This window comes from Sardina pilchardus, chromosome 6, assembly GCF_963854185.1.
Source record: "Sardina pilchardus chromosome 6, fSarPil1.1, whole genome shotgun sequence".
Classification (NCBI taxonomy): domain Eukaryota; kingdom Metazoa; phylum Chordata; class Actinopteri; order Clupeiformes; family Clupeidae; genus Sardina; species Sardina pilchardus.
The window spans coordinates 18608017-18619471 of NC_084999.1; the positions used below are offsets into that span (position 1 = coordinate 18608017).

Consider the following 11455-nt stretch of genomic DNA (forward strand, 5'->3'; position numbering starts at 1 on the left):
CCCCCCCCCCCTAAGTACTGGCCCTGACGAATACAACAAGGATGAATGACTTATCAGGATTTCTTTTGCTGCACAGTGTGAATGCTAAGCTCCCGAAGAGAGGCCCATATGCCTCGCGCTCTGTGATTTGAAATCTTTCTTTAGTTTTTATACTGATGAAGTAATTTGATGATTATACAATTATGCAGTGCCAAAAGGGCTTGGAATTAAGCCTCATGAGCTATCACTGCTCAAACATTTTGATTGCAAAAAAGTATGATCTGAGCTGTGGGCGGGTTAATGGACTTCCTGCGGTGCTTCTGGCATCTGGTCTATTTGCTCATTTGTTTGCCCATGCATTGCAGTCATCAGATCAACAGATTTTTTTTTGCTGCGCTCGACCTCGTGTTCAAAATCAATACTCCTTGTGGAGTGGACCAGACGGGGACATTGCCAGACGCGCCATCGTCGCGGATGTTTTTTCTGTAGGCTGGAGTGTATCCCGAGGATATTATAATCCTCCCTTCAGTAAGGTGACCACACACACGCCTCTGTGAGTTCGCCCTGTTCTCTGCTAGACACGAGAAGTATTATGGTGTATGGCGTGAGAGGGGGACTGGAAAGGTATTTAACTAAATGGGATTTTTATGCCAATTTGCCTAAGCAATAGAAGTATGAATCATGCCGTTATGATCGCTGCCCGCACTGTGGAAAAATAATGTTCTCTTTGGTGTGGATGGAAAATGACTATAATGACTGGCTTCATATGAACATGAAGACAAGAATCCTTTACAGAGAGCAGGGGTGTATATGCCGCCGCATAGCCTATAGCACATGCGTAGTCCCACTCTAGATCTCCATTTGGAAGCCTATAGGGGGGAAGGAAATTAGCAATAGAACAGAAAGAGAAAGTGATGAAGGTATAACCACTTCACATCTCCTCAATTATTAGCATAGATTGCAGATGAATATACCCCTTTTTGCCTTCAAAAGGGAAATTCTGTTTCATTTCAACATCACACCTTTTGCTACTTTGTATGAAGATGGCTTGCTGCCCTCTCAGTGGCCTTGAAGAGATGAATGGGAAATTGTTCTGTAACTGAAAAAGGAGGCAAAGGAGCTCGAGCAATTTAGCTGCTAGAGTAAATACCACCATCATGGCTAAGAAGAGCTGTAGCTTAGCTCACGTCATGCGCCAAGCTTAATAGGCCAAAGACCCCCCTGTGGGGGATCTATCAGTTACCTACAGCAGAGGTACGCTTCACTTCCTGTTGCTTAGATTAGGGCTTCTTACATGTCTTTGGAGGAACTCAGTCACCATATTCATTTATTCATTTTGCTTTGTTCTCGTTAGTCGCTAACCACCAGGGATGTAGTGTTAAAAAAGAGGTGGGTAAACTACGAATTCGGTGATCAGGATGAGGTGGACTGTGACATGTGGAATGTGTAATTTTTTTATTTATTAATTTATTTATTCTTTAAAAGGCATTCAGAACATGATGATGGTGGAGGTTATTGTCCAGTGTTTATAACAATACCAGTGGTATTGGGCTACATGGATCCTAGAGTGTTGATGAGTGTACATTGGTGAATGTGGATAATACAATGTGTTTTTTGAAAGCTGAATAAACTCTTTTGAGAGGTAGATAAACTCTTTCTGAAATATTAAATATTTCTGAAATGTAGCCTTCACCACATCCCTGCTAACCATCAATACTAAATGTGTGCAACAGGGAGCTCAGAGGCAATTTGAGAGGAAAATGGTTCGTATACATTCTCCCATCCTCAAGATCCTTCACCCTCACTGTTTACATCCACCCATCCTCAAGATTCTTCACCCTCACCAAAAGTCTGTGGCATGAAAAATGTGTGTCAGTTAAAAAGAAAATAGTTCTATCTTGAGTGGCATGGAACTTTTTTTTTAATCATATAAATGCATCTTTCGGCTTAAGCCTGATGGGTTACGTTGCTCCCCAGGGATGAGCCTGCAGTGCAGGGACGTGTTTTGTTGGATGCCCCCCTTCTTGGCTGTACCTGCTGACAAAGGCGAAGGGCTTTTGACTTTTTGGCTTTTGCTGATTTCACCTTGCTTATTCTATTTACTCAACAGTGCACTGATTGCCAACTCAGTTTCTAGCATACTCCATTTGTGCTTATGGCATGAGTTTTTACCTCAGCTATTCGGAGAGGGATAAGGAGAACCTATTAATTATGTCTAAACATAATTCAGAGTTCCAAGGGATCATTTTTGTAGGTTTTGTGTGTGTGTGTGTGTGTGTGTGTGTGTGTGTTTGTGTGTGTTTGTGTGTGTTTGTGTGTGTTTGTGTGTGTGTGTTGCTGCTGTCAACATTATTCCCCTGAAATTGCATCTATTTAATGCAAAATTATTTTAATGCCATTTCTTTCTGGATCATAAATTTGAAAGAGGCAATATTTGAAGCAGTTAACAAATCAACTAGTGCATGAACAAAGCACCCCGCATTCTGATCAGTCTCCCAGGACATGACGGGTGGTCAGTTTGGGGCACCCACTGTGATAAAAATGGTCATTTATGATCAATCGCGTGAGGTTACGCATTTCACAGGATGCAACGTCAAAGGAATGGCTTCAAGCTCACAAAAGCACTCAGATTTTGAAGGCTCACAGAGAAGGATTGGAGTGAGTAGGGCGGGGGCATTTGAAAAATTAAATGGGCTTTGATCAGTAGAATATGAAAAAGCCTGATGCTCACAGGCTGTTTGACTAGGATCACTATCGCTGAGTTAAGTTGTTGGCTGATAGGACACTATAAAGCACACAGGTTAAATGATTGCCGGTGTTACAGTAATTAGTTGTTTTTTAATTATTCCATGTATTTTAATTATTACTTTTTAAACATCTTGAAACTATTGCCCTTTTTTGCTTTTAAGTACTATTCTTTCCCTCTATTCTATGCCTTTACTTGCTATTACTGTTTGCTTTTGTTCATATAACACATTGAATGACCTCTGTGTATGAACTGTGCTATATAAATAATCTAGTTTTGACTTCATGATGCAACAAGTTTTGTCTTGTTGCCGCACTTCAGTGCTGATGCCATGGTTACTGGCCAGGCTTGTTATTGTACATAGTATATCACATAGTTTCGGTTGCAGTGTAATGTAAAGTAAATAGAACAGTAGCTTTTTAGTCAGTCAATATGCTGTAAATCCTACATTTACCTCACAAACTCTGTTTGTGTGATTAATTGTTCTAAAGCGTCTTTCAGTAATTGGAGCTAGCTGTTGGGCTAACTCTGTTGCACATCACACTTACAGTATGTCAAATCTCCAGTTATTTGGTAGCCCTGATGCACTTGAGTGCCTCATCGTTGCCATCTTTGCCCCATCCTTTGGCCAGTTCCTCACATTCTGCTGCCTGCACCTTGGGAGAGGCAGGGGACCCGTGCCAGAGCTGGAGCCCTGGCAGCAGTCTGATGTCCATCTTCAGTGCCGGCCCAGCACTGCTTCTCATGCCAGTGGGACCAAATTGAAGGCCAAGTCTTGACTGATGGTGAGATTTTGGGATTGAACCCTTCTGCCCCAGCCTTAATTAACACCATGACTGACGTGTTTACTTTCAAAACTTTCACTTGTCTCAATTAAATTATTGTGAAAGTAAATAATCAAACAATACCTGCACACTAGACTCACATCATCATTGCCTGATGACGTGACAGTTTTATCTCCCAATGCAGCCAATGCTGTATGATTGTATATGTCCATAACTATAACCTTAACTATAACCATATTTATACTATATATATTTATTGTATGTGTTAAACAAGTCTATCAGTGATCATAACCCTGACTCTTGCTCAGAGACAGACTGACTTTTGCTCAGAGACAGGCATAGTTATACAGAAAAACACTAGTTGTTGTTGTTTGTGGTTGAAATGTGGTATGCATCCAAACAATGTTGTGGTGATTGAGTGGACCAAGTGGATAAAACTGGATCTTTACATGAGAAGATACAGGCAATACAATCCTAATGAGAAAAACAATACAAATAGCAGTTATAGTGTTCCGTACAGAAGTTTGTTAAATTTAGTGTGTGTTCAAAGAATGTTTTGCTGATTGTGTGCACCAACTTTGGATAATTGGACCTTTACATGAGAAGATATTGGCAATAGAGTCATAATGGACCATGTCCTCATGTATTATCTCTCAAACGGGGTAACAACTCAAAAATCAGCACGGTGCACCATGGTCTGTAGATGTTGTGTATCAAATTTCAAGAGAATCTGATGGACTGTCGTTTTAAAATGGTGGGGAAATTTGGTAATGGAAGGGGAAGGCTGGCTTGGCATTCAGGAACTTCCACTGACCACAAGGAAAAAAGAACATTAAATATTCCTGATCTCAGATATGGTCCTAAACATGAAAGCCGTGGTGAATGTGGACAGGTCATTAGAATTGAGAGAGGTCGCTGCTAAGATTTGAACTTGCATACCAAGTGCCCAACCACTTTTAGGCAAGAAGTGTATATCCTTAAAAAAACAGCAGCTTCACTGCTTGGACCCCTAACAAATACAACATGAAGTCCCTCTTTCACACTTTTCTCACTCTAAAACTGGGTTTTATTCTGAAAATACACGATGTATTTATCAAATTTCAATGTCAGCAAAAAAATAGAACGCATTAGAACATTCTGTCAAAAATGTCAAATGTCTAAAAAGAGCAGAACTTGCAGATTTTTTACAGAAACAGCATGCATTTGAAATGTAGGCCAAAATTCTGTCAGACACAAATTTAACATCAATCTGTAGCTTAACAGGTTGGACTGGCTCAGCAGAGGAATTATCTCAAATATGCAACTGTCAGATTGGCAACAGGCTACCAACAAGATTTTCCAGAAACCATTACAACATCAGTGGAGAAAATGTTGTCCATTGCAACTCATGGTGAATATTCTAGAAAAAAATATCCAATCCTGTGTGAACACAAGACATGATAATGAACCCTACAAATATTGTTCATACTGAACTGTATGCATTTAACCTTACATTGTTAGAAATAATCTACACTTGTTGAATTTTTTTCCATCACGCTGCCAGTATGGTGATATTGAATATTGAGTGTTATGCATGATTGATTGCCATTAAGAAACGCTTTATCCTCCAAAGATTGGAAAAATTGGATGCCTGACTAAATTGTTTAATGATTGTGAAACTACCCACAGACATGTTTAACACAATTAGTTAGCTAGTTTCTTGATGCTGAATGACATATTCTGTTCATTTTACTCATATCATGCATGTTGCATCCCTTGGTTAGCTCCCCCAGGGTTTGCAGTGTCAATAATTTCTTTTTTAAGTAGGCCTACCCATTGACATAAAAGCGTATTCTACAGAAGAGGTTGTATAGAAAAATGTTTCTAAGATAATAATGCTGAAGATGGAGCCAGGCCAATTACTGATGCAGCTGATTACTGATTACTGTGCTTTGTGAAGATCAGAGAAGAACAGTGGATAATAATTCTCCCCGTAAACATATTGTATAACGTGTGTGTGTGTGTGTGTGTGTGTGTGTGTGTGTGTGTGTGTGTGTGTGTGTGTGTGTGTGTGTGTGTGTGTGTAATGACATAGGTAACTGCTGTTACGGGGCTGAATGTATGCCCAAGAAAGCCACTGTTGTCAGAGAAATAAGCTATAAGCATGACCATTACGAAGGAGCCAATCAAGACACCACAACTCCACAGAATTTTTACACTGATTCGTAAGGCTTGAACAAAAGAAAATTATTTTTATTTATCGAAATACCTACCAATACCTAATTAAGTGCCAGTACATAACATACATTTTATGATATTGCCCAAGTTTATCCACTCACATGCCCAATCTCACCCCACTTCCAGTCAAATAAAATCATATACTTATCATAATAATTGGTGTAAATACATACCAGCTAACTATAGGAAAGAAATACTTGAAATAGCATGTCTATTAGACCAGCGGTTTATTGTGGACTGACTCCAGAAATACTGAATGATAAATTTAACTCTGTGACATTTGTCCCCAACCCACCTCAAATCTGAGCTCACAAATACACTCACCTTGCAAACCGCCCTCGACCCTTAAAGATGCCTCCAGAAAAAGTGCCTCGCTATAAAAAGCCAAGTTTATCGATGACTAGATCCGCACCCTGTCGGATCCACACAAAAAAAAAACTGGGTAAATGTTAACGCCTGCCCGAAGAAACATACGAGGAGAGAAAACACGTCACAAAAAGTTTCTTTTTTTTTTCTCTCTCTCTCTCTCTCTCTCTCTCTCTCTCTCTCTCTCTCTCTCTCTCTCTCTCTTTTGACTAGAAGCGCGGTATAGCTGAAGCCTCCGACCACCACACCTGACTGGGAGCTTATCGGCCTGTGCAGGAGGGTCTGAGCCACCCAGACATGAGAGGGAGATGAGCTCCCCTGATAAGTCTGCGGATGCGGAGGGGGCCCGGGAGGCTGGACCCGCAGATGGATGGGCCTTTTCCCTGGCCGCCGGCAGCTCTTAAGCTTGTGTAACCATCCTCATCTCTTACTCCTTCAAGTATCCCTTTCTCTCCAAGGAAGACCAGATCAGCACCCATCATCTCTGCATAGCCGATGAACGTGCCTGTGATTTACATTTCAGAGAATGGGGAGTCTATCAATCCATTTATCTGCTTTGTAATGCCTTTATCATTAAATTGAACCTTGTGCTCTCTCTCTCTCTCTCTCTCTCTCTCTCTCTTTCTATCTCTCATTTTCCTGGCACTTTAATAGTATTACGGTGAGTCTCCTTTTCCAACTTGATTAATTAATTTGATCTCAGGTCCATCCATTTATGTTAAAAAGGAGATTTCTGTTTAACACACCTGGATTATTTAAGGCACATTTTAATTTTTATAAAATCTGTCAAGGTTTTCTTTTCACCTCCAGAAGCAGGTTGAGCCTCACAGTTCTCCTTTCCTTCACCACCATCCAGTATTAAAGATGTATTATTTGTTTAAAAATAGATGTTTAATTCAACTAATGGACAATTTTAACAACAGAGTGGATTATTTCATCAGATCATTTGAAATTTTGCTTCATGTTTTCCAAAAAAACTATCTCCCCCACTAGATCCTTCCAACCAACAGCTGTTGCTAAAGCTTGGAGATCTTTACAGTACTTTGGATTTCTAGGGAGGATGACTCGTTTTGGGCTCTGGAGATTAAAGTTAGTTTATTGCTGTGTTACTTGGAGGTGTTTTTTCCCCATCTTGTTTATAAATTGTTGTATTAATTGGGGGCTAGTTGAAATTCTGCTCACGGCAGCAATCCTTTGTGTTTTTAAATGATCTGTATTTCTCAGGGAGCACTACTCTCGCTCCTGTAGACTTGGCTGCAGTTATGCTGATGTAACTAAGCCACGGCTATACCACATTATGTCTTCTCTGGATGCATCTGGCGGATGGGATATCTGCAGGGATGAATAAGAAGCATGCTAGCACAAAGGCAAATATACACACAAACACAGACACACACACACACACACACACACACACACACACACACACACACACACACACACACACACACACAGACGCAAACACACACACACACACACACACACACACACACACACACACACACACACACACACACACAGACGCAAACACATATGTAGCTGTAAAAGCCTCACTTGAACTATGTTGACAAACTGAGGTGTCTCAGCCAGAGTTTAACTACAGCGGAGTGGAAGAGAGCACATAAGCAAATAAAAGAAGTTCAGTCTGTTCTGCCACAAGGACTTCCAGCAAACAACGAAACACTGCAAGATGCACACACACACACACACACACACACTCTCTCTCTCTCTCTCTCTCTCTCTCTCTCTCTCTCTCTCTCACACACACACACTCTCACACACATGCTCATGCTCTCACAAACACACACACAGACAGACACAGGCTCACACAGACACACACACACACACACACACACACACACACACACACACACACACACACACACACACACACATTTACACTCCGCTTTCTTCAGGTCTGACAAAATGCCATATCTCGACACTATTGACTGTAAAGCTCCAAATTAGAGAGGGATTCTCTAACTTAAAGTGATGGCCAGGGTTCGCAGCAGGAGTGGAAGGCTTCAAAGGCCTGGATAAAAATGGATTGCAATGCTCCGAAGGATGTGAAAGAACTTTCTCAGTGCATTTAAGCACGCGCGGATTTCCCCCGTAAAATGACATTCCGCTATCCGCCTTTCAGATTGGTCATGGTGCGATTTTTTTTTTCTCTTTCCTCTTCGCCCTCCTCTCTTCGAACTTCCTCGGGCTAAACAGCACAATGTATTCAGCTCGCCCAGGAAAAAAAGCCTGAGGAGAATTACCACTCTCTATCTGGAGTCAACACTGTGACCACAAGTTATTCTGTCAATACATGACCATAAAGGTTCTTGTCAGGACACAGTCACCGCGGTGAATTGCTGGACCGCTGCCGGTGAACAAAGCTGGAGCATTCATTTGTGGCTCTTAAGGAGACCAGGTGTTAGTACTCACTGTGTTGAGGTAACGTAATGATAGAAGACAGTCCTTTCTGAAAAAGCAACCTCTAGCCTTAGAGGTGATGGAGGGAACAGCATTCACTCATCTGGCGTGTGTGTGTGTGCGCATGTGTTTACTCTTCTAGTAAAGTGTTCATGTATTCTCTTTTCATTTCAGAGTAAAATGGGAGTTCAATTTTCTTGCACTTTCTGCACTGAAGGACGATGGGAAAACAAGGCATAAGAGAAAAAAAGAGAGAGAGAGAGAGAGAGAAGAGAAGAGAGGAGAAGAGAAGAGAGGAGAAGAGTGTGAGTACCCAAAAGGAAATGAGCCCATGATGAGAGAGTGTTTCCATGGCTACATATCATGTCTGATTTGAGAGTGACGAGGGTCTTCCTTGAATCACAACCTGGCTAAGGAATGCGGAGTGGACACACTGAGCGAAGAGTTATTGTCTAACTGTATGAGGTCCAGGGACATGCATGGCAATGAAAATTACCTGCAGTTGTTCAATTTGCACTGTGCCCAATTAAAGTGGCAAATCATTTCTGTCATTTGTCATGGGGTGTGGCTAAGTACAAGCCCAGTGATGAACCAGAGGAGCCTGAGAGGGAACTGAATTTGCTCCGGATAATCCGTCTGGACACTCAACCCTTGAAAATTGAAAATGAACTGCAGGTGTCCAGGGAATTGGTCTACTGTACTTTGGGATCTTTTCTAACTGATATCAATATATCAAGGTATCAAGGCACTCTCAGATCACAACCCTTCATATTGCATTTATTTTGTTTACTTGGATATGTATTGCAAATTGCTATGTATTTAAATGATCCAATAACCGTTTTATTTCTCTCTTCTCAGAAGTAGATATTAAATGTTCAGGTTGTGGACTTTAAAATGCTAGAATGAGCTTGGAGATTGTTATGACTCCACAAGATGGATAGAGTATGCAGGTAACACTGTGAGCTTGTGATATCGGAGCTTAACAATATTTGCTCATAAGCCAGCAAGCGGTCAGGTTATTCAGAATTTATAACATTGTTTTTAATTAGAATTCAAATCAATGCCTCTACTTAAAAGGGTGTAAATTGAAACCATAAACACTGCCCAGTATACAGAACCAACCGGCCAGCGGTCACTGTCCTCTGGTGAAGGATAGAGCCAGGACTGGGCATAAAGTGAGTGTGTGAGCACTCATTTCATCGAAACACACACCGGGGGCCTGATGAATGAAACATGCAAAGCACCATCACTCATCTAAATACCAAATCAATATTAATGTGCTACAACTGACGGTAACTATAAAAATCCCTGTCGTGTGTCTGCTCTGAAATATATGACCCGGTCCCACCGATTTTCAGAAGCGCCCAGGAATGAGAGACGATGTCCTGCATTCCGATCGCGCTCGGCCTCCTCTGCAGCTGTCTGCGGGACGGATGTGGAACAAAGGTGCGCCAAACGACTACATCCAGGAGACACGGAGCACGGTTGCAAAAATCGAGCGAGGATCAAAGCTTTGGACGAACTCGCCTGGCCATTAAAATTCAGGTCAAAATGCACGACAGTGCCCTTTCATCTGTTGCTCGCCGACTTACCTCGGCGGGGAATTGTGTTTCCAAGGTTCAAGGGTTGCCTCGAGTTTTTGCCATTTCTTAAAATACTTAACCGGAAAAGGGACGTGGCAGCACACACGGCAGGGGTTAACTCCGACACGTCGGGAATTATCATCACTGAGGCCAACAGTGTTCCTGTTCTTGGGAAGCTTACAATTTCTGCCTGAGAGGACGCAAAGGGAATCTTAAGCAAAGGCAGGCAAATTGCGAGCTAAAAATGCATTACAGATGGGGAGAATGAGAATAAGAGAACCAATCTCCACTGTCCAGCAGATAAGCTCACAATCAGTCGCTCTCCCATAGGCGATGTCCAAATCCTATACGGTCTCTAAATTGGTAATATTTCCTAGTAATGCGAAAGGGAGCCAAGTAGCTCTCTCCACCAAGGGCTTCTTCTAGTGGAAAAACATGTCTCTCTCTCTCATTCACTTTCTTGTTCTATCTGTTTTGTGTGTGTGTGTGTGTGTGTGTGTGTGTGTGTGTGTGTGTGTGTGTGTGTGTGTGTGTGTGTGTGTGTGTGTGTGTGTGTGTGTGTGTGTGTGTGTGTGTGTGTGTGTGTGTGTGTGTGTGTGTGTGTGTGTGTGTGTGTGTGTGTGTGTGTGGGAGAGAGAGAAAGAGAGAGATTGATAAAGAGAGGCAGGCCTCAACTCTGTGTGAGTGTACTGTATGTGTTTGTACGTGCTGTATGTGTCTTTCAATATCTATTGTTTTGCTGCTTGAAATCTTCGTCTCTAACATTATTGACATATTGTGTCCAGGGAGATGTACGCTCCACAATGGACATATTTCCCCAGCCATGACTGCCCAGAATGGGGAATGACTACCAACCAAGTGCAGTTCCCCCCATCTGTAATGGCCCATGACCATTTTTCCTCCGGAGTGCCGCCAATCGGTTTCGACCTGCTGACTCTTCGGGGCTGCACAGAGAGGGCTGTGGACGGCGGTGCGAGCGTTAAGCAGCTTTAATGCCTGTTCACAGGCTACTCTGATGTTTGGGCAGGCGCTCCGAAGGGTCTTGCCTCCTCTCTCTCTCTTTCTCTCTGAGATTTAAGCCTCTGTGATTTATTGGCGAGCAGCAGCAGAGAGCCTGACTTTTTGCACGCACAACAAAGGAAACTCGGCTGTGTTTTTGTAATTGATTTTTTTCCTTTTTTTCCCCCTCCCCGTGCCCCATCTGAAGGTCTACATTTTTCATGGCCTGTGCTTATTAATGATTAACAAACGCTCATGAATGGAGCAGACTCCGCATTCTAGGTCAGCTTTATGTTGTCTGCGTAGTTTGGTCTCATTAGGAATGCTAGCAGTGGGGCATGATCAATTCACTTTTGCAC

At 42.1% G+C, this 11455-nt stretch overlaps 1 long non-coding RNA gene across 2 annotated transcripts; it reads left to right on the forward strand.

The window, feature by feature from the left end:
* Positions 1-437: 437 nt before the first annotated feature.
* On the forward strand, positions 438-7079 carry LOC134082088 (uncharacterized). Of its 2 annotated transcripts, none has more exons than XR_009939565.1 (3): positions 438-603; positions 3358-3510; positions 6310-7079. It is a non-coding gene; the product is annotated as an uncharacterized LOC134082088 (long non-coding RNA). The 2 variants fall into 2 exon arrangements; XR_009939564.1 differs by having other exon boundaries at positions 455-603; positions 6307-7079.
* The last annotated feature ends 4376 nt before the right edge of the window (positions 7080-11455 follow it).